Genomic DNA, 21920 nt, shown 5'->3' on the forward strand with positions numbered 1-21920 from the left:
GCCCAGAGAAGTGAAGTTGACTTGGCTAATATCCCCATAGGCATCAATGTACATGGACTTGTTAACCAAGAATATTGGACTAAGCCCTTGGGAAGTTACAGTAGAACCATCTAACAGACACACGCCGCCTCTGCCCACGGCAAGCTTACAGACATGAGGGGGAGACAGACATTAATATCAATAAATAAATGACAAACAAGGGGCAGAGCCAGGATCTCAAGCCAGGTCCCCCGACACCCAAGCCTGTGCTTCTCCCCCACTAGGGAACTAACCAAGCAACAAGAAAAACCTCAAATCCCAGTTCCGACCGGCAAAACCTCATTTCTCTCCCTGGCCTCACATTCCTCACATTTATTGAAGCCAAAAATACTGAAGTGCTAAGACGAGGGAAATAGACAATCCAAAAGCTGGTCTTTGAGACCCCAGACTGTGAGCTCCTTATGGACAGGGAACGTGTCTACTAATTCTATTGTATTGGACTCTCCCAACTGCTTAGGAAAGCTTACAAAACCTATGGATAGGAAGGGTATGGGCTAGTGGAAAGAGCAACCAGTCAGGTAGTCCTATTATCGAGGGATTTACCATTTACTGAGGGTTTACCGTGTTGCAGAGCACAAACCAGGGAGTCAGAGGACTTGGCTACTCATCTCAGCTCCGCCACTGGTCCGTCTTGTAACTGTGGGCGGATCAACTTCAGTTCTCCGTCCCTCGGTTCCCTCATCTGCAAAATGGGGGGAACTGAGACAAAAGAAATCAAGTGACTGGCCCAAATCCACGCAACAGAAAAATGGCAGAGCTGGGATTTGAACACATGACCCTTCTGGCTCCCCAGGGCCCGTGCTCTCTCCACTACATCCAGCCAAACTCCCATCCCGTCAGGATAGGAGAAGTGCTTGGATCCATAGGGTAGCAGTTTTGGATGGAGAGGAAAGGGTGAATTTTAGAAACATGAAGATCAAACCTTCAGGATTTTGGTGATAGGTTAACTTTGCAGGTTGAATGAAGGCATGAATGAGAATAATGTCAAAGTTACAGGCTGGGTGGCCGTGGTCTACCATGACGGGAAAGAATTTGGGAGAAGGACTGTTGAGGCGGAGATAAGGAACATGGGGTGGGTAATACGGAAGAGATGTCTATTTTGAACCCGCTAAATCTGTGTTGGCCGGACATCTGAGTAGAGAGGTCATCATTGGATCATTCTACTGTACTTACTGAGCCCTTACCCGTGTGCACAGCACTCTACTAAGCCGCCTGGGAGACTGCAGTAAAAAACCGAAGCAGACAGATTCCACTGTCAGGGTCTAGAGGACGAGTCGCGGGAAGGCAGAGGAAATGCCTCAGGAAACTTGGCCTAACAGGATAAGAGCACTGGCCCGGGGAGTCAGCAGGACTATCAGTGTCAATCCCAAGGCTCTGCCACTCATCTGCTGTGTGACCTTGGGCAAGGGCGCTTCACTTCTCTGGTACTCAGTTGACCCTCAACTGTAAAATAGGGATTAAGACTAGAAGGCCCCAGTAGGACAGGGAATGTGCCCAACCCGACTAGCCTGTTTCTACCCCAGTGCTTAGTCGCAGTGCCTGGCACTTAAAAATTACCATTAAGAAAAAATGACAGAGGCCCAGGCTGGAGAGGTAGATTTGGAAATCATCTATATCGAGATGGCAGTTCAAGCCTGGCTTAGTGACTCAAACACAGGCCTGGGAGCCTAAAGGACATGAGTTTTAATCCTGGTTCTGCCACATGTCTGCTGCTTGAGTTATAATGATAAGAATCACAAAAATGGCATTTGGGAAACACTTACTATGTCCCAAACACTGTACTAAGCGCTGGGGTGGATAAGACAAAATCCAGTTGGACACAGTCCACGTCCCACACGGGACTCACATTCTTCATCCCCATTTTACAGTTGTGGTCACTGAGGCACAGAGAAGTGAGATGGCTTGCCCAAGGCCACCCAGCCCCCAGGTGATGGAGCCGGGACTAGAACCCATGAACCTCTGACTCTCAGGCCCGTGCTCGAGCCGCTACGCTGTGCAACTTCACTGCTGGGTCTCAGTGACCTCATCTATAAAATGGGGATTAAGAGAATGAGCCCCACATAGACAGGGACGGTGCCCAACTTGGTTAACTTGAATCAACCCAGCACTTACAATAGTGCCTTGGCCACATTTTAGGCACTAACAAATACCATAATCATTATCCAGGCTCCCTTGAATTCTCGCCTGGGAATTCTTTCCCAGCGCTTGGCACAGTGCTCCTCTGTCCACAGGAGACAGAGACACTTAATAGTCCTCCTCTTCCCCCGACCCCTACCCTCCTCTTTCTTTCTTCTCCCCCTTCTCCTCCTCCCAATCTCCCTGCTTCTCCTCCCTCCTCCTCCTCTTCCATGCCCAGTGAAAAAATGCCTTCTGGAAGGACCAAGGAAGGGAGTGTAGATGGCACCGTGCAAGGCACCCACACTCTCTATCATCAACTCCTGCACAGGTTCTCAGGTTCAAAGTCACAGGGCCGAGGGTCACCCGCCAGCTTGAACAGGAGACTTTGTCTTCTTAACTTTCGCCTCGCCCTATTTGTCTCTCTCATCCACTGAGCTAAGTTTCTCAAGCGGAAATGAGAGAAATCACCTTGTACTTCTCTTGTAATAACAACTGTCATTATTAATAACTGGGGCATTTGTTCAGTGCTTACTCTGTGCCAAGGGCTGAGAAGAAGCATGGCTTTGTGGCTAGAGCCCAGGCCTGAGAGGGAGAAGACCAGGGTTCTAATTCCAGCTTGCCTCCTGTCTGCTGCGTGACTCTGGGCGACTCACTTCACTTCTCTTTCCTGAACTTCATTTGGAAGGTGGAGATGAAAACTGTGAGCCCCATGTGGGATGGGGATTGTGCCCAACCTGATTAGCTTGTAACCACCCAGTGCCTTAGAAGAGTGCTTGAAGATAGTGAGTCGCTTAACAAATACCACTCTCCCAGTCCACTAAAATAACAGTTTAAAGGGTAAATGGGAGAACAGTCCTCAACTTCTCTGGTAGAAATTAGAATATTCATAAACTTGGAATAATGAATACTTGGGTATTTGTGAAGCACATACTATGCACCAAGTACTGAGAAGCAGCGTGGCCTAGTGAAAGAGCATGGGCCCGGGGAGTCCCAAGGACCTGGATTTTAATCCCGGTTCCGCCGCTTGTCTCCTGTGTGACTTGGGGGCAAGCCACTTCACTTCTCTGGGCCTCAGTTTCCTCATCTGGAAAATGGGGGACTAAAACCGGGAGCCCCACATGGCATAGGGACTTTGTTAACCCATGCAGCTTGTCATTGTACTTAGAACTGTGCCTGAGACATAGGTAAGTGGTTTACAATACAGTTAAAATTTTTTTAAAAAGACATTTTCTTTCCCAGGACACTAGCTGCTCATAGTAGCGGGAACAGGAAACAGAAGGTCCTTTCCCAGGCTTTCCGAAACAGAAGGTCCTTTCCCAGGCTTTCCCCTCACTGTAGACGGCCCCGCCGTCCTTCCCGTCGCCCAGGCCCGTAACCTTGGTGTTATCCTTGACTGCGCTCTCATTCAACCCACGCAGTCGATCCATCGCCAAATACTGTCGGTCCCACCTTCCCAACATCGCTAAAATCTGCCCTCTCCCCTCCATCCAAACTGCTACCACGTTAATCCAATCACTCATCCTATCCCTCCTAGATTACTGCATCCGCCCCCTCGCTGAATTTCCAACCTCCTGCCTCTCCCGACTCCAGTCCACACTTCACTCCTCTGCCTGGATCATCTTTCTACAGAAACCATCGGGATATATCAACCCCCTCCTTCAAACTATCTAATGACTGCCTATCCAGTGCCATATCAAACAAAAACTCCTCACCATTGGTGTTTAAACAGTCCCATCACCTGCCCCCCCGCAACCTCATCCAGCTTCTCTCCTGCAATTCAGCCCACACACTTCACTTCTTGGGTGCTAACCTTCTCACTGTGCCTCCATCTCGCCTGTCTTGCCATTGACCCCAGGCTCACATCCTACCTCTGGCCTGGAACGTCTTCCCTCCTGAAATCCACCAGACAATGACTCTCCCCTCCTTCAAAACCTTACTGAAGGCACATCTCCTCCTAAACGCATTCCCCGACTAAGCCTCACACTTCCTCATCTCCCACTCCCTTCTGCGTCCCCTGACTTGCTCCCTTTGCTCTTGCCCCCTCTCCAAGCTCCAGAGTACTTATGTCTAGTTCTGTAATTTTATTTATGTGTATTGATGTCTCTTCATTTGTATGGATGGCTGTCTCCCTGCTCCCTCCTCCCTCATTATAGTGAGCTTCTTGCGAGCAATGACTGACATTCCTTATTGTTGTATGGTACTTTCCCACGCGCTTCATACAGTGCTCTGCACAAAGTGCTTCATAAATATGGCTGAATGGATGATCAAAGTCAAGGCCACGAGCCACTAACGAGAGGCCGGGTGGGTTTCTAGCACTCTTCTGGGCCGGGCCGTGTCCGGCTCGACTGCCGAGACGGAGGTCCCTAGGTCGGCAGGATGGGGGCCGGATTCTCCATCTCCCCTCGGGGGGACCCCGGGTAATCTGAAGCACCACCCTCCCGGGGCCTAGGCTTATTCTGGCACTTCCTTGATGGTGTGGGACACACATATCAGGATGGGGAGGAAATGATGGTCTCTCTTCTTGTCTCCATGTCGGTCCAAAGTTATTTAAGTTCTTTTCTAGAAAGATGAAAACATACGAAAGAGGGTTCAGTTGAAGGCTGGAAACGAGAAGACAGAACCAACCCCACACCGAGGAACTGATGTCTTCTTTTCCCTCCTCGTACTTCCCCCCTCTGACGTGACCCTCCCTGATGATTTGGATCACATCGATCCCTGCCTAGACTAACACAGGCCCAGCGAATGACTCGAAACGCGCATCCATGCGGCACATTAAAACACAGATCGTTCACCCCCAGATCAGTGCTGGATCCCAGGAATAAACATCCCTTTGGAGTCCAGAAGGATCGTTCCTTGTCATCACTCCTTCATGGGCTTTCTTCCCAAGAACCGGTTGGTGATTTTCTGTGGAAAGAAAGAAAGAGAGATGAATCCTGCTTTGCTGAGACTAAGCCCATGGACCCATGCCAACTCTTCTCTCCCATCCTCCTGTTTCTCCCCGCTTCAGTCTATATTTCACTCTGCTGCCCGGATTATCTTTCTACAGAAACGCTCTGGACATGTCACGTCCCCCAGGGTTGGATGGAAAATGCCTGTGGGGCTGACTGCTTTCTATTCTAAACGATTTCTCTTCTATTGTATTCTTCTGATACTCGATGAATGTTGTTCCAAGGGTATGTAGAGAAAATCTGTATTGCTTGGAGCTGAGCTAGCCTTGATGGACAGAGACAATTTTGCCACTTCACCAGCACTCCCTGCTAGCACTCAGGGCAAATAAACTTGTCTCTGACATTGCCTCTAAACACAATGCACAGTTCGTGAAGTTTTTGGATCCCTGCCCTCACGGTAGCTTATAATTGACTAGAAGTGACGGGCATCAGTTTTCCTCTCCCAATAATAACGACCACAGTAATAACGGTGGTATCTGGTAAGCATTCACAATGTGCCGAGCATTATACTAAGCACTGGGACAACCACATGATAACCAGATCAGACACTGACTGCCCAAGAAGGAGGTCCCGGTCCGAGAAAGAAGGAGAACGGGTACTGAGCCCCTGTTTTCAGAAGGGCAAAGAGAAGCTGAGGGAAGTGAAATCACTTGCCCAAGGTCTCCTAGCAAGCACTTCAGTGCTTTCTGCATGCAGAGCAGTGTACTAAGCAGGTGAAAGAGTACTGTACAAGAGTTGGTAGGCACACTTCCTGCCCCAGTTGAGCTTAAGGTCCAGTGGGGGAGATGGACATTAATATAAATCATTGCGGGGCATTCATTCATTCACTCAATTAATTCAGTCGTACTTACTGAGCTCTTACTTTGTGCACAGCACTGTACTAACCACGGGGGAGAGGACAATACAACAATTCTCTGGACCGTAAGGTCATTGTGAGCAGGGAATGTCCGTTTATTGTTGAACTGAATTTCCCCAATTGCTTAGTACAGTACTCTGTACTGTACTACACTGACCAGCGTGGCTCAGTGGAAAGAGCCCGCGCTTCGGAGTCCCAGGTCATGGGTTCGACTCCCGGCTCTGCCACTTGTCAGCTGTGTGACTGTGGGCAAGTCACTTAACTTCTCTGTGCCTCAGTTACCTCATCTGTAAAATGGGGATTAACTGTGAGCCTCACGTGGGACAACCTGATTATCCTGTATCTACCCCAGCGCTTAGAACAGTGCTCTGCACTTAGTAAGCGTTTAACAAATACCAACATTATTCAATAGTATTCGATAGTATTTATTGAGCGCTTACTATGTGCAGAGCACTGTACTAAGCACTTGGAATGAACAAGTCGGCAACAGATAGAGACAGTCCCTGCCCTGTGATGGGCTTACAGTCTAGTCGGGGGAGACAGACAGACAAGAACAATGGCAATAAATAGAGTCAAGGGGAAGAACATCTCGTAAAAACAATGGCAACTAAAAACAATGGCAACTAAATACATTATTATTACTCTGCACTACAGTCCACACATTAAGTGTTCAATAAATACAACTGATTGAATCAATAATAAATGGCCACATTCCCTGCCCACGAGGAGCTAGAGCAGTCTAGAGCGGGGGAGGCAGATGGCAATAAAAATAAATAAATGAAATATTTGGACATAGGTGCTGTGGTGCTGGGAGGGGAGGAATGTGGGGGTCGGGGCTGGAGGGGCTGAGGGTGAAGGTCAGATACCCCACTAATGGTGCATAGAACAGGACAGAAGTTGTTGACCAAACTGTAGCCAGGAAATGTTCCCCCCAGTTATTTAAGGGAATAAAAAGGAGAATGATATTTGTCTTTTACTAGGTCTTACCTTGTCATGAAAAAGAACCAAGAAAGGCTGGTGCGTGTTTCAGGGGACATCAGATCTTCAAGGGCAAGGGGAGTGTTTCCTGCCTATGGGAGTGTCCCAGGCATCTCCTATGGTACTCTTCACAAAGAAGCCTTCCTTGACTAAGCCCCCCTTTCCTCTTCTCCCACTCTATTCTCTGTCGCCCTGACTTGCTTCCTCCAACCCCACACCATTTAACTCCAGATCTGTCATTTATTGATTGATATTAATGCCTTTCTCCCCCTCTAGACGGTCAGCTCATTGAGGGCAAGGAATATGTCCGTTTATTGTTAGATTGCACTTGTCCAAGCATTTAGGACAGTGCTCTGCACTCAGCAAGCGGTCAAGAAATACAATTTAATGAATGAATGAATGATGGGAATAATAATTATGGTATTTGTTAAGCACTGGCTGAAAGCAGACAAGCATTAAATACGATCAAATGAAAGCTCGGAGAAAAAAAATCAAATCCTTGTAGACAGGCGGTGTGGCCCAGTGGCTAGAGCATGGGCCTGGGAGTCAGAAGGACCCTGCTCTGCCACTTGCCTGCTAGGTGACACTAGACAAACCGCTTCACTTCTCTGCACCTAAGTGGGACTTTGGACATGGACTGTGTCCAATCTGATTAGTTTGTATCGCTCCCAAACTGGCACAGTACCTGGCCCACAGTAAGAACTTAACAATTACCAGTTTAAAAAAAAAACTAATAAGAAGCACTGGGATTGGCTCCCCTTTATTCATCCCTCCCTCAGCCCCATAGCACTTGCATTTTATCTAGAATATATTGATTTCTATTAATGTCCATCTCCCTTTTTGACTGTAAGATCACTGTGGACAAGGAATGTGTCTAGGTGTTACAGGGTACTCTCCCAAGAGCTTAGTATAGTGCTCTGCACCCAGTAAGCACTCATTCTACAGGTGGGAGACAGATACTATAATATAATACATGACAGATATGGACATAAGTGCTCTGGGGCTGGGAGGAAGGATAAATAAAGGCAGCGAGTCAGGGTGAAGGGGAAGGGAGTGGGAGAAGAGGAAAGGAGGGCTTAGTCGGGAAGGCCTCCCAAGTGCTTAATACAGTGCTCTGCACACAGTAAGCGCTCAATAGATACGACCGACCGTCCAACCTGAGTAACGAATGGTGGTGGGACTGATTGACAACATGGTTAGTGTCGGGAAATATCAAGAGCCTCAGATGCCTCAGATGATACTGAACACCCACTCCCTCCCTCCAGTATCCCCTAGGTTTCCCGGGGGGGTTTCTTCCAAACAGATTTGCACAATGAGTCCAAGTCACAGATTTGACCATCCTGGGCCCTGAGCCAGGCCAAGTTACCCAAGAGGCCCGAGGTGAGGTGAGGTGAGCTGGGCCGAGCTATTCATTCATCCATTCATTTGATCGTATGTATCGAGCGCTTATTCTGTGCAAAGTACTGTGTTTAAGTGCTTGGGAGAGCACAGGAGAATAGTAAGCAGATACATTCGCCACCCACAACGAGCTAGGGTGCTGGGCTCTTGAGCCCCATTTGACTTGGCCTTTGGTGATGTTTTCCCAAAGGCTGTAGAGAAGCCGCCTAGCCTAGTGACTGGATCCTGGGGCCCTGTCAGTCAGAGGACCTGGATTCTCATCTCAGCTCAGCCACCTATCTGCTGTGGGACCTAGGGCAAGTCATTTGACTTCTCTGGCCCTCAGTTGCCTCTTCTGTAAAATAGGCACGAGGACTGTAAGCCCCATTTATGGCAGGGACTGTGCCCGCCCTGATTAACTTGTAGCTACTGGAGGGCTTAGAACAGTGCTTGACACAGAGTAAGCATCTAACAAATGTCACTTAAAAGAAAAAAAAAAAGGAGGGAGCCAGGCTGAAGAGTCAGTCAATCATATTTACTGAGTGCTTACTGTATGCAGAGCAGTGGGCCAAACACTTGGGAGAGTGCAATAGAACAATAAACAGATACATTCCCTGCCCACAATGAGTTTGCGGTCTAGAGGGGGAGACGGACAATAATAGGAATCAATCAGTGGACATAAGTGCCGGGGGGCTGGGCTGGGAGGATGAATAAAGAGAGCAGGTCAGAGCGACACAGGAGGGAGTGGAAGAAGAGGAAAGGAGGGCTTAGTTGGGGAAGGCCTCCCAAGTGCTCAGTACAGTGCTCTGCACCTGGTAAGCACTCAATAAATGCAACGGACTGACTGAGTGGCCTAGCTGATTAGCTTGTAGTTACTCCAAGGCTTAGAACAGTGCTTGACAAAGAGTAAGTACTTAAGAAACGTCATTTCAAAGAAAAAGAAAAATGAGAGAAGAAGCCAGGCTGAAGAGGAACTGTGCTCCATGCCTAGTCTGGCCAACTACCCTGGGGCTAGAGGGAGGAAGGGGAATACTCTACCAGAAGAAACAGAGGAGGTCTCAGGACTATTGCCCGGGCCTGAGTGTCAGAAGGACATGAGTTCTAATTCCAGTTTTGTCCCTGCTCTGCTGGGTGACCTTGGAGAAGTCACTTCCCTTCTCTGGGCCCCAGTCATCTCCTCTGTAAAATGGAGATCAATCAGAAATTAATGCCCATTTATAATTTAACCTCCAGGATGATTTTGCTGGGGTAATTCAGGGGTTGATTTGGGTTGGGGTGATCTAGGTGTATCATAAAAATCTCTGAACAATAAGTCAAGACTTACAAGTCTACCCATAAAATCCAACAAGATACCCAACAGTCGACCTTGTGGAAGGAATGCAGGGCCGCGAGTCAGGGCTTCTGGGTTTTCATCCCGGCTCCATTCGTCCGCTGGGTGACCTGGGGCAAGTCACATCACTGCTCTGTGCCTCAGTGCCCTCATCTGTAAAATGGAGATTAAGATCCAGACACCCATGTGGGACAGGGAAGTGACAAACTCGATGAGCTTGGACCTACCCAGGCCCTTAGAACTGTGCTTGACACATAGTCAGTACTTGACAAATCTCATCCTCATCACCTCACTTAGCAGAGCCTTTGTTCCCTCAGCTTTAAAAAGGAATTCAATACCTGTTTTCTCTCTTACTTAGCCAGTGGGACAAGCACTGTATCCATCTGATAGTGAGGTCGGACACGGGCCCTGTCTGTGTAGGGCTCATGACGATGATGATGATGATGATGATGATGATCACAGTCCAGCCAAGTCTGTCCCCCACAAGGGACGTAGTCTAAATAGCAGGGTGGCGGGGAACATATCTGCCCACTGCTATATTGGACTCTCCAAAGCACTTAGCACAGTGCTCTGCACACATGAAGAACTTAATAAATATGACTGAATGCATGGGATCGGTTAAGCACTTCCTATGTGCCAGGCAGGCACTGTTCTAAGCACTGAGGAACATACAAGGGAATCAGGTTTGACACAGTCCCTGTGCCCCACGGGGCTCACAGTCTTAATCCCCATTTTACAGATAAGGTCACTAAGGCCCAGAGAAATGAAGTGACTGGCCTAATATCCCCCACAGTCAGTCAATCACATTTCCTGAGCCCTTACTAGGTGAAGACCATTGTACTAAGCCCTTGGAAAAAGTACCGTACAACAATATAACAGACACCATCTCTGCCCCCCCATGAGCTTACAGACACAAGGGGGAGACAGATATTAATATAAATAAATACAATGCGGATGAGTGGCAGAACCAGGATCAGAAGCCAGGTCCTCCTGACACCCAAGCCTGAGCTCTCTCCACTAGGGAACAAACAAAGCAGCAGAAAAAACTCAAAATCCCAGCTCCGACTGGCAAACCTCATTTGTCTCCCCGGCCTTACATTCATCACTTTTAGGAAGCCCAAAATAGTGAAGTTCGAAGAAGCGGGAAATAGGAAAATCAAAAAGCTGGTCTTTTAGACTCCATATTGTTAAGTCCTTATGGGCAGGGAACGTATCTACTAAATCTATTGTATTGGACTCTCCCAAGTGCTTAGTAGAGTGCTCTCCTCCTAGTAAGCGCTCACTAAATACCTTGGATTGATTTCTCACCACTAAGGGGAGGAATGGGTGTGGGCTAGTGGAAAGAGCAACCAGTCAAAATTGGTCCTATTTACTGAGGGCTTACCATGTGCAAAGCACAAACCAGAGAGTCAGAGGACTTGGGTACTCATCTGAGTCCCGCCACTCATCTGCCATGTGACCTAGGGCAAGTCTCATGTGACCATGTGACCTAGGTGCACTTCTCGGCACCTCGGTTCCCTCATCTGCAAAATGGGGGAACCGAGGCAAAGAGAAATCAAGTGACTTGCCCAAGTCCATGCAGCAGAAAAGTGGCAGAGCTGGAATTAGCACCCATGACCATCTGACTCCCAGGCCCGGGCTCTATCCACTACATCCAGCCAAACTCCCATCCTATCAGGATAGGAGAAGTGCTTGGATCTGTGGGGTAGCAGTTTGGATGGAGAGGACAGGGTGGATTTTAGAATCGTGAAGAGAAAACCTCCAGGATTTGGTGATAGGTTGAATAGGCAGATTGAATGACGGGTGAGCCGAGGATAATGCCAAGGTGACCGAATGAGGGATGAACTGAGCATAATGCCAAGGTTACAGGCTTGAGGGTCGGGAGAGGACGGTGACGTGGTCTGTAATGACTGGAAATAATTTGGAAGAGGAGTGTTTGGGTGGAGATAAGGAGCATGTGGGTGGGAATACGAGGAGTTCTAATTGGGAACTGTATAATTTGAGGTGTCGGCGGGACATCCGAGTAGAGATGTCATTCATTCGATCATTCGATGGTATTTATTGTGCCCTTACTGTGTGCAAAGCACTGCACCAAGAGCTTGGGAGGCTACAATACAAGAACAAATGGACACATTCCCTATTCTCGGTCTAGAGGACGAGCTCGCGGGAAGGCAGGAGGAAATGCCAGGCAACTTGGCCTACTGGATAGAGCACAGGCCCGGGAATCAGCAGGACATCAGTTGTAATCCCAGCACTACCACTCGTCTGCTGTGTGACCTTGGGCAAGGGGCTTTACTTCTCTGGGACTCAGTGACCTCAGCTGTAAAATAGGGATTAAGACTAGGAGCCACAGTGGGACAGGGAATGTGCCCAACTTGACTAGCCTGTTTCTACCCCAGTGCTTAGTTCAGTGCCTAGCACATAGTAAGCACCTAGAAAATACCATGAAGAAAAAAGGAAACAGAGGCCCGGGCTGGAGAGGTAGATTTGGAATTTTTGGAGATGGCAGTTAAAGCCTGGCTGAGTGGATCGTCCACGGGCCTGGCAGTCTGAAGAACCTGGGTTCTATTCCGGACTCCGCCACATGTCTGTTGCTTGGGTTATAATGAGAAGAATCATAATAATGATATTTGGGAAACACTTACTGTGAGCTAGGCACTGTACTAAGCCCTGGGGTGGATACAAGCAAATCCAGTTGGACCCAGTCCACGTCCCACACAGGGCTCACATTCTTCATCCCCATTTTATAGTTGAGATCACTGAGGCACAGACAAGTGAGGTGGCTTGCCCAAGGCCACACGGCCCACAGGTGATGGAGCCGGGATTAAAACCCATGACCTTCTGACTTCCAGGCCTGTGCTCTAGCCACTAGACCATGTCACTTAACTTCTGTGCCTCAGTGACCTCATCTATAAAATGGGGATTAAGAGAATGAGCCCCACATGAGACAGAGACTGTGCCCAACCTGATTAACTTGAATCAACCCCAGCACTCACAGTAGTGCTCGGCACATAACAATAATAATAATATTGTTGGTATTTGTTAAGCGCTTACTATGTGCAGAGCGCTGTTCTAAGAGCTGGGGTAAATACAGGGTAATCAGGTTGTCCCACGTGAGGCTCACAGGCTTAATCCCCATTTTACAGATGAGGCAACGGAGGCACAGAGAAGTTAAGTGACTTGCCCACAGTCAAATAGCTGCCAAGTGGCAGAGCTGGGATTCAAACCCATGACTTCTGACTCCCAAACCCGTGCTCTTTCCACTGAGCTACGCTGCTTCTCTACATATTAGGCACTTAACAAGTACCATAATTATTATTAAGGCTCTCTTCAGTTCTCACCTGGGAATTCTTTCCCAGGACTTGGCACTATGTTCTCTCTGCACAGGGGAGACGGTGATAAGTAGTAGTCCTCCTCCTCCTCCTTGACCCTCCCCGACCCTACTCCTCCCACTTTCTCTTTCTTCTCCCCCTTCCCCTCCTCCTCCTCTTCCACGCCCCAGTGAGAAGCTGCCTCCTGGAAGGACCAAGGGAGCTTAGATGGCACCATGCAAGGCCATCTACACTCTCTCTATCATTGACTACTGCAGGGGTTCTCAGGTTCAAAGTCGCAGGGACGAGGCTCGCCCACCGGCTTCAACAGGAGACTTTGTCTTCATAACTTTCACCTCGTCTATTCGTCTCTCCCACCCACTAAATTTCTCGAGGGGAAGTGGGAGAAACCGCCTTGTACTTCTCGTGTAGTAACAACTGCCATTATTAATAACTGGGGTATTTGTTCAGTGCTTACTCTGTGCCAAGGACAGAGAAGCAGCATGGCCTTGTGGATAGAGCACAGGATTGGGAGGCAGAAGGGCCTGGTTCTAATTCCAGCTTTGCCTCCTGTCTGCTGGGTGACTCTGGGCGACTCACTTCGCCTCTCTTTACTTAACTTCATTTGGAAGATGGAGATGAAGACTGTGAGTCCCATGTGGGACGAGGATTGTGCCCAATCTGATTAGCTTGTATCAACCCCAGTGATTAGAAGAGTGCCTGATACATAGTGAGCGTTTAACAAATACCATCTCTCCCAGCGACTAAAATCACTTTCTGGAGGGTAAATGGGGGAAACAGTCCTGTACTTCTCTGGTAGGAATTAAAATAATCATAATTCTTGGAAGAATGAATACTTGTGGTATTTGTTAAGCACATACAATGCACCAAGCACTGAGAGGCAGCGTGGCCTAGTGGAAAAAGCATGATCCCGGGAGTCCCAGTGACCTGGATTCTAATCCCAGTTCAAGCCGCTTGTCTGCTGTGTGACCGAGGGCAAGCCACTTCACTTCTCTGGGCCTCAGTTCCCTCGTCTGGAAAATGGGGATTAAAACCGTGAGTCCCACGTCACACAGGGACTGTGTCCAACCCAATTAGCTTGTCTCTAGCGCAGTACTTAGAACTGTGCCCAAGACATAGGTAAGGGCTTTACAAATACCATTCAAAAAATATTTAAAAAGATATTTCTCTCCCGGGATGTTAGCTGCTCATAGTAGCGGGAAACAGCAGGTCCTCTCCCGGAAATTCCTCTCACTGTAGATGGCACCACCGTCCTTCACATCTCCCAGGCCCGTAACCTTGGTGTTATTCTTGACTCCGCTCTCTCATTCAACCCACATATTCAATCCGTAACCAAATCCTGTCTGTTCCACCTTCACAACATCGCTAAAATCTGACCTTTCCTCTTCATCCAAACTGATACAACGTTAATCCCATCACTCATCCTATCCCGCCTAGATTACTGCATCCGCCTCCTTGCTGACCTCCCAACCTCCTGCCTCTCCTGACTCCAGTCCACACTTCACTCACCGCTGCCCAGATCATCTTTCTACAGAAGCCATCGGGACATGTCAAACCCCTCAAACCCCTCAGGTCAAAAATCTCTAATGACTGCCTATCCATCGCCATATCAAACAAAAACTCCTCACCATGGGTGTTAAAGCACTCCATCACCCAGCCCCCTCCTACCTCACCTCGCTTCTCTCCTACAACTCACCCCACACACTTCCCTTCTCGGGTGCTAACCTTCTCACTGTGCCTCCATCTCACCTGTCTCGCCAATGACCCCCTGGGCCATGTCCTACCTCTGGCCTGAAAAGCCCTCCCTCCTCAAATCCACCAGACAATGACTCTCGCCTCCTTCAAAGCCTTAGTGAAGGCACATCGCCTCCAAGAGGCCTTCCCAGACTAAGCCCCACTCTTCTTCATCTCCCACTCCCTTCTGCGTCACCCTGACTTGCTCCCTTTGCTCTTTCCCCCTCTCCAAGCCCCACAGCCCTTATGTCTAGTTCTGCAATTTTATTTATTTCTATTGATGTCTGCTCATTTGTATAGATGGCTGCCTCCCCTGTCCCCACCCCCTACTCCCCCAAGACTGTGAGCGCCTTGTAACTGTCACTCTTTATTGTTGTACTGTATTTACCCAAGCACTTAGTACAATGCTCTGCATAAAGTAAGGGCTAAATAAATATGACTGAAGGAATGAATGAATAAAAGCAAAGGCCCCGAGCCTCTACCGAGAGGCCGGATGGGTTTCAAGCACCCTCTTGGGTTGGTCCGTGTCTGGCTCGGCTGCCCAGACTGAGGTTCCTGGGTCGGCAGCAGGACGCCGGATTCCTCACCCCTTCTGAGGGGACCCCGTATATGAAGCTCCCCCCGGGGCCTAGGCTTACCCTGGCACTTCCTCGGTAGTGTGGGGCACGCATCTCAGGACAGGGAGGAAATGATGGTCTCGCTTCTTGTCTCCATGTCAGTCAAAAGTTGTTTAATTTCTTTTCTAGAAGTCTAAAAACGTACAAAAGACGGTTCAGTTTAATGCTGGAAACGAGAAGACAGCACCAACCCGACCCAGAGGAAACCATGTCTTCCTTTCCCTCCTCGTACTTTCCCCCTCCAACCTGACCCTCCTTGATGATTTGGATCAAATCGATCCCTGCCTAGATCAACACAGGCTCAGCGAATGTCCCAAAATGCACATCCGTGTGGCACTCAAAACCACAGATTGTTCACCCCCAGATCAGTGCTGGATCCCAGGAATAAATCTCCCTTTGGAGCCCAGAAGGACTGTTCCTGTCATCACTCCCACATGGCATTTCTTCCCAAGACCCGCATGGTGATCGTCTGTGAAAATAAAGAGAAGAAGAGAGTTTAGTCCTGATTTGCAGAGTCTAACCCCATGCCTACACTTGGGACCCTTGAAAAAAAATAAAAGAAGGAAAAAAAAGAGGTAGCATCTGTTGTTAAGAGTTTACTATGTGCCAGGCACCAGATTAGATGCTGGGGTAGATCCAAGTGAACTGAGTTGGACACAGTCCTACTTGGGGCTCACAATCTTTGTCCCCATTTGAGAGATGAAGGAACTGAGGCACAGAGAAGTTAAGAGACTCATCCGACGTCACCCGGCAGACAAACTGCAGAGCCGGGATGAGAACCCAAGTGCTTCTGACTCTCGGGCCCGGGCTCCATCCACTAGGCCCCGCCGCTTCCCTTCCCCACTGCTACACAGGCCGACTCCTTCCCAAGTCCCTTTGTCTGCCACAGCTGCCAGGGCATGGGGAAGGGTTTCTTCCTTCTTTAGGGCAGCAGGAGGCTCACTGCTGAGCCCAGGGGAGGGGGCTGCTGAAGCACGGTTCTTAAGGCAGACATGAGCTAAGAGTGCAAAGGGAAGGGGATCCAAAAAAAAAAATCCGTTCCTAAGACAACAACAGGAATCTTTGGTGTTCTAAACTCCCCTGGGTGTCTCCATCCAATTCAAAGCCTTATTGAAGGCTCATGTGCTCCAAAAGGCCTTCCCTAATTAAGCCCTCTATTACTCTTCTCCCGCTCCCTTCTGCCTCACCCTGACTTGCTTGCTCCCTTTGTCCTCTCCCTCTCCCAGCTTCACAGCACTTACGTGCACACCTCTAATTTTATGTGTTGATATTAATGTCTGCTTCCCGCACTCTAGACTCTAAGCTCATTGTGGGCAGGAAATATGTCCATTTATTGTTGTACTGTACAATCCCAAGTGCTTAGTACAGCGCTCTGCACACAGTAAGCACTCGGTTAATATGAGTGAATGAATGAATTTCCATTCTCTTTGAAGTGTCTGCTCACAGCTGAACAATGAACCCGAGGGTTGGCCGATTCTGCCTCTTGCCAAGTGCAAAAGAAATTGTGGACACGATCCTTTCCCTTCGAGGAGCTTACGGTCAAACGTGTGAGGAGCACTGTCTTAAGCAACTGGGAGAGTCTGATAGCATTAGTAACCACGATCCCTTCCTTCCAAGAGCTTACAAGTCTACTATGGGCAGAGCATTGTACCAAGGACTTTGGAGAGCACCTCAGAATTAGTAAACAAGAGCCTTGCCTTCAAGAAGCTGAAGTCAGCTGTGTGCAGAGGGCTATGCTACACACTTGAGAGAGTGCAATAGGATAGCGTTGGAAGGCACCATCCCTGCCATCCAAGAACTTACAGTCTAGACAGGGAGACGCTCACCGCATCTGGAGCAGCGTGGTACAGGCAGACCACTGAACTAGGCATCTAACATGTAGCCTGAGAAGCAGTGTGGCTTAATGGAAAGAGCACGGGCTTGGGAGTCAGAGGATGTGGGTTCTAATCCCAGCTTTGTCCCTTATCAGCTGGTTGACTTTGGGCAAGTCACTTAACTTCTCAGTTACCTCATCTGTAAAATGGGGATTAAGTCTCCGAGAACTTACAACCAACCTGTTGACCTTCTGCCAACCTTCTACAGTGCTTGGCCCCAAGTAAGACCTTAACAAATACCATTATTGTTATTATCATGTGCAGAATATTGTGCTACACAGTTATGTCTAGAGACCTCTAATGGGTGACTACTGCATGCAGAGCACTATACTGGGCACTTACTGGCTGCAGAGTGCTGGAGTGGATGCTTCTCGGTGTAGAGCTCTCTAATACCAAGCTCCTACTGGAGACGCAGCACTGCACTGGCTGCTTACTGGAACCCTCAGACTCCTTCTGTCCTCAACGAGAAAACCATTTTGATCAGAAACAGCGTGGCCTAGGGCATAGAGCCCAGGCCTGGGAGCCAGAAGGAACTGGATACTGATCCCGGGTTCTGCAACTCATCTGCTATGTGAACCTCGGCAAGTCACTCCACTTCTCTGGCTTCAGGTAGCTCATCTGGAAAATTAAGACCTTGAGACCCACGTGAGACATGAACCTTGTCTGATCTGATTAACTTGTATCTACCCCAGCACTGAGAACAGAGCCTGGCAAACAGTAAGTCCTTAACAGATACCATTTTGTAAAAGTACCATTAGAACAATAGGCCGGGTGATTACTGTCAACTGAAAAAGAAGTCTAAAATGCATTATTTCACTTCATTTCTGTCACTCATTCATTCTATCATATTTACTGAGTACTTACTGTGTGCAGAGCACTGTACTAAGTGCTTGGGAAGTACAATTCAGCAATGAAGAGAGACAATCCCTGGCCACGGCGGGCCTACGGAGGGGGGCGGCAGGGACAACTAATAACTGGGAGAAGCAAGAGAGGCAGTTGGGTTGGAAAATCTGTCATTCAATTCAGTGGCCCTTATTGAGCATTTACTTTATGCAGAGCACCTTACTTACTTATTGAGCACTTGGGAGAGTACAATGAAACAACAGACACATTCCCTGCCCACAAGGAATTCACAGTCTAGAGGGGGAAATCCATGAGAGTTATCAGGCCCGAGTCTAGTTTCCATTATTGCGTCGTTCCCAAAGAGCCCGGGCTTGGGAGTCCGAGGCCATGGGTTTGAATCCCGGCTCTGCCACTTGTCAGCTGTGTGACTGTGGGCAAGTCACTTCACTTCTCTGTGCTTCAGTTACCTCATCTGGAAAATGGGAATTAACTGTGAGCCTCACGTGGGAAAACCTGATTACCTTGTATCTAGCCCAGCGCTTAGAACAGTGCTCTGCACATAATAAGCGCTTAACAAATACTGACATTATTATTATAACCCAGCCATAATTTCCATCCCTCAGGTGCACAACCAACAATTGGTCTTTTGTCTGGTTCTCTCACTCATAAATGAGCAGTGAGTCCTAGTGGAAAGGACACAGGCCTGGCAGTCAGAGGACCTAGGTTCTAATCCAAATAGTACAGTGCTCTGCATATTGTAAGCGCTCAATCAATACGACTGATTGATGAGTTCTGGCTGCGCCACTTACCTGCTGTGGGATCTTGACAAGTAAGTCACCTAACTGGTCTGTGCCTCAGTTTCCTCATCTTTCAAGTCGGGAGTCAATACCTGTTCTCTCTCCTACTTGGACTGTGAGCCCTGAAAAGGACCTGATTAACTTGCATCTACCCCACTGCTTAGTACAGAGGCCTCGACTGTAAAATGGGGATTAAGACTGGGAGCCCCATGTGGGATATGGACTGTGACCAAACTGATTAACTTGTATCTACCCCAGTGCTTAGTATAGTGCCCGGCACATAATAATAATGTTGGTATTTGTTAAGCACTTACTATGTGCAGAGCACTGTTCTAAGCACTGGGGGAAATACAGGGTCATCAGGTTGTCCCACGTGAGGTTCACAGTTAATCCCCATTTTCCAGATGAGGGAACTGAGGACCCAAGAAGTGAAGCGACTTGCCCAAAGTCACACTTAACAGTGACTTAAAAAAAATTAAACAGTGCTTGGCACTTAGTAAGGGCTTAAATACATGATTATTATTATTACTATAATGGAGGAAAACTGTGAAATCTAGGCTAGTCTACGTCACATCGGGGTAAACCCGGATCAAACAATCTACACGGCTATTAGATTGTCAGCTCAACCGAAGGCAAGGAACCCAAGTGCTCAGCAAATGCTCTGCACCCACCAGGCAACCAGCACAGCACACTACACCCGGAGCTGTCCTTCACAGTGCTCCGCATCCAGTGAGTAAACTGACATCCAACTCTCCCCTCTCCTTCATTGATTCTTTCCTCTCCTGACTGAGCACGAGCCAACCTGACTATCCCCCAGTGACCCAACACGGACCATCCCACACTCCTGACTCCCTCCGTCACCCAGCATGGGCCTCTGCACAACCTCAACTCTTGCCTCTCCATCCCTGACCCTCCCCTCTCCATCACTGGCTCTCTCCTCAGTGACCCAGCAAAGGCCATCCGACACCTCTGACTCTCCCCTCTCCATCCCAGACTCTCCCCCAGGTGACCCAGACCAGACCATCGGGGGCTTCTACATCTCCTTTCCTTCCCTGACTCCTCCTTGAGAGGCCCGACACAGATTTCCCCAGCAAACACCCCTGACTCTCTCCTCTCCGACTTCAACTCGACCGGCCCGGCATGGACCATCCGACACCTCTCAATCACTTCTGGACCGACCCATCCTCTTCTCTGACTCCCTTCTGCGTCGCCCTGACTTGCTCCCTTTACTCACCATCCCTCAGCACTTAGGTTTATCTGTAATTTTTGTATTTATATTAATAATAATGTTGGTATTTGTTAAGTGTTTAATCTGTGCAGAGCACTGTTCTAAGCGCTGGGGGAGATACAGGGTAATCAGGTTGCCCCACATGAGGCTCACAGTTAATCCCCATTTTACAGATGAGGTAACTGAGGCACCGAGAAGTGAAGTGACTTGCCCACAGTCACACAGCTGACAAGTGGCAGAGGCAGGATTTGAACCCATGGCCTCTGACTCCCAAGCCCGGGCTTTTTCCACTGAGCCATGCTGCTTCTCCCCTTCTAGACTGTAAGTCTGTTGAGGGCAGGGAATGTGTCTAATGATTATTATTATATTGTACTCTTCCAAACACTAAGTACAGTGCTCCGCGCACAGTAAGTGCTCAATAAATACAATAGACGGACTGTCTGGCTGACAGGAAACAAATTCTGCTCTGCGCAGAGTCCTTCCCTAGGGTGATCCATGAATGAGACCACATCCCCTCATTACTACTACTGGGGGACATGTGATACGACCCATAAATCTAATTCACCTAGGCCCTCTGCACTGGCTCTGACTGAGCTCCACAACGCAGTTGCTTCATCATAATTTTATAGCTCATTTACAGGTCTGGTGCCATAATCCTAAAGGGAGAAGCTTCATTCAAGAGGGTCTGACCTGATTAAACTTCTCTCAAACCCAGTCTTTCTTTTTTTTTTTAATGCACTTACTATGTGCCAGGCACTGTCCTAAGCACAGAGATTGATAGAAGCTAATCAGGTTGGACACAGTCCCTGTCATTCATTCGTCAGTCGTATTTATTGAGCATTTCCTGTGGACAGAGCACTGTACTAAGAGCTTGGAAAAGTACAATACAACCATAAAGAGTGACGATTCCTGCCCACAACGAACTCACAGTCTAGAGTGGGGGAGAAAAGCAGCAATATAAACCAATGAAATGACAGATATATACATAAGTGCTGTGGAGTGGGGTGGGAGAGGGAGGGGAGAGAGCAAGTCAGGGTGATGAAGAAAAGAGTAGGAGATAAGGAAAAGTGAGGCTGAGTCTGGGAAGGCCTCTTAAAGGAGATGTGCCTTCAATAAGGCTCTGAAGGAGAGCAAGTCATTTTCTGACAGATTGGAGGCGGAAGGGCGTTCCAGGCCAGATATAGGACATGGGCCAGAAGTCGGCAGCGAGACAGGAGAGATAGAAGCACAGTGAGAAGGTTAGGACCAGAGGAGTAAGAGTGCGGCCTGGGTTGTAGAAGGAGAGAAGGGAGGTGAGGTAGGAGGGAGCCAGGTCATGGAGTGCCTTAAAGCCAACAGTGAGGAGTTTTTGTTTGCTACCAAAGTGGACAGGCAACCACTTGAGATTTTTAAGGAGGGGGGTGACATGTCCTGAATGTTTCTGTAGAAAGACAATCCAGGCAGCGGAGTGAAGTGTGGACTGGAGTGGGGAGAGGCAGGAGGTTGAGAGGTCAACAAGGAGTCTGATGCAGTCATCTACGCAGGATAGGATGAGTGATTGTATTAACGTGGTAGCAGTTTGCATGGAGAGAAAAGGGCAGTTTTTAGCGATGTTGCGAAGGTGGGGCCGACAGGACTCGGAGAAGGATTTCGTATTTGGGTTGAATTCGAGAGTAGAGTCAAGGATAATGCCAAAGTGACAAGTCTGTGAGACGGGAAGGATGGTGGCACCATCTACAGTGGCGGGGAAGTCCGGTAGGGGACAGGGTTTGGGTGGGATGACAACGAGCTGTGTTTTGGATATTTTAAGTTTGCGGTTACAGGAGGACATCCAAATAGAGATGTCTTGAAGGCAGGAGGAGATGCGAGC

At 48.6% G+C, this 21920-nt stretch overlaps 1 protein-coding gene across 1 annotated transcript in view; it reads left to right on the forward strand.

Moving 5' to 3' along the window:
* The window catches only part of LOC114811156, a 45236-nt gene that overhangs the window by 13154 nt on the left and 10162 nt on the right, over positions 1-21920 (forward strand). The gene's annotated exons all lie outside the window — the stretch shown is intronic.

The sequence above is a fragment of the Ornithorhynchus anatinus genome, chromosome 4, assembly GCF_004115215.2.
Source record: "Ornithorhynchus anatinus isolate Pmale09 chromosome 4, mOrnAna1.pri.v4, whole genome shotgun sequence".
Classification (NCBI taxonomy): domain Eukaryota; kingdom Metazoa; phylum Chordata; class Mammalia; order Monotremata; family Ornithorhynchidae; genus Ornithorhynchus; species Ornithorhynchus anatinus.